The sequence below is a fragment of the Octopus bimaculoides genome, chromosome 7 (genome assembly GCF_046866305.1).
Source record: "Octopus bimaculoides isolate indiv1 chromosome 7, ASM4686630v1, whole genome shotgun sequence".
Classification (NCBI taxonomy): Eukaryota; Metazoa; Mollusca; class Cephalopoda; order Octopoda; family Octopodidae; genus Octopus; species Octopus bimaculoides.
Window position 1 is genome coordinate 43,797,848 of NC_142934.1, and position 2,500 is coordinate 43,800,347.

Below are 2,500 nucleotides of genomic sequence, written 5' to 3' on the forward strand. Positions count from 1 at the left end.
TTGTATATCTGCCTTGTAACTATAATGAAATGTCGACTTAATGAACACATTAAGTTTATGTTTAGGCTTGCTTTGTATTCTATTTCGAAGAGAAGATAAATTTATGAGCTCTTGACACAGTGCGGTAAAATAGCACTGATCTTGTGTGGAAACCAGAATAATAACTGTTAGGGAGCTAGAGATGGAGGGTATACATTTATTATCTGATTATTTGTCAGAAAACACCCGGTAGCTGTGCTGGTGCTAGCCGACTAGTGCCTCACCAAAGCGACAATTATATAACATATTTCCCTTGCAGGTCCAACAAACTAGGCCTAGTATGCTCTACAATGCGACGCGGTAACTGGGCAGATAATTCATAATCTGTTTAGACTTTTTATTCAACTTCGCTGGTCTTGATGGCACGCAAAACATAGCAGATGACTTCTATAAAATACTTTGCGGTAGGAAAGGCAACCACACATAAATGCAGCCAAAGCATGCGTGCAAGAAGCAGGGTGTGGAGTTAGCACCTTTCAACAGGAGATGACTTAGACTGATGACCGTTCGGAATGATTAAGATGATGATGATGATGATGATGAAATATTATAAACATATATATATATATATAGGTATGTGTATGTATATAGTATCTATGCATTTTATAAATTTATATATATATATATATATATCTGTGTGGGCGTGTGTGTGTGTGTGCGTGTATGTGTGTGTGTGCGTGTGTGTGCATCTGCAACACACGCACATACACACACCCACAGGCAAGCACGCGTGCGCACACAGACGCGTATACTACATGGAAGTTAAGTTTTCGTGGGCACGTCAAACTAATCTAACTCATCATTCTTGCATAAGATAGATTCGTTTGATGAGCCGAATCAACCACTTATTAAGTGATATATACCTATGCATAAATATGTATGTGTGTACATATATGTTTATGCGGATGTGCTTCTATATATACAGGAGTGAATGTGTGGTAAGAAGCTTCCTTCCTAATCATATAGTTCTGGGTTCAGTCTCACTTCGTGTCACCTAGGGCAAGTGTCTTCTACTATAGCCACGGACCGACCAACGCCTTGTGAGTTGAATTGGTAGACGGAAACTGAAAGAAGCCCTTCGTATACCTATATGTGCGTGTGTGCATTTATGTATTTTTGTGTCTCTGTTTGTCCCCATCACCATTGCTTGACAACCGATGTTGGTGTGTTTACGTCCCTGTACCTTAGCCGTTCGGCAAACGAGACCGAGAGAATAAGTACTAGGCTTACAAAGAATAAGCCCTGAGGTCGATTTCTTCGACTAAAGGCGGTGCTACAGCATGACCGCAATGAAATAGCTGAAACATCTACAAGATATATATATATATATATATATATATATATATATATATATATATATATATATATGTGTGTGTGTGTGTGTGTGTGTGTGTGTGTGTGTGTGTATGTGTGTGTGTGTGTGTGTGTGTGTGTGTGTAAGCATACATACATACGTAAATACATACATACATACATACATACATACATACATACATACATGGATATGTATGCATATGTATATTCAACTGTACAGTTTTATTAAATTTTTGCGGCTTTTCGTAGATTTATCAGTTCACCTTTAGGCATATTTGGGATTTTATTATTCTTATAATCACATCTGCCTGTAGTTACAATGTTAATGTGGATGTTAATATTTGATGTAATTACATTTCTCTTATCATTTCCGCGTTTATTTCCCATATTCTTACGTTTAGACATTAAAGAGGTGTTGTAGTTATTAATTTGTTTGGTATTCTTATGTTTAGAACATATTTAAATCAATGAGAGATATTTGGTTTATATGAAATGATAAATTGCATCTTCTCGTCAGAACCTCATTCCAACAGATTACCATTATATTTTTCGGGGTTATTATTATGTACGTCTATGTTTGAGGTAAGTTAGTTTATTTATTCCAAGAAAAAATATTCCTTAATATTCCTTACTAGATTACCTATTATAGATTTTGGATGACTAGAATCGTTGTTTATGTAGATGTCACATTTCTTCTTTTCCCTAGACACCTCTCTGTACTTATAATCACCTTCACTTTCGTTCATTCTTTCTGTCACTGATAATATAAAAAAAAAATAATAATTTTTTTTCTTCCCTGCTATATATACAATGTTCTAAAGAATTTATGCAGTTCTCACTTTCCGCACCCCCATGAACATACTAAGCAATTGGTAAATCGCAACGGATAAATTTCTGTTTTCTTCTGGCGTGATTATACTATCGGTTATGTAATGATTGTTGTATTAATCAATCTCCACTTATATGCTGTTTCCAGATGTTGAATCTGAAAATTGCATATACAACATGTATAGATATGTGTGTGTGTGAGTGTGTGTGTTTGTGCGCGCAAACACACACACACACACACACTCACACACACACACACTCACACACACACACTTATGAACTCAGAGATATGTATATTTAAGCATTTTCTATTTCTATA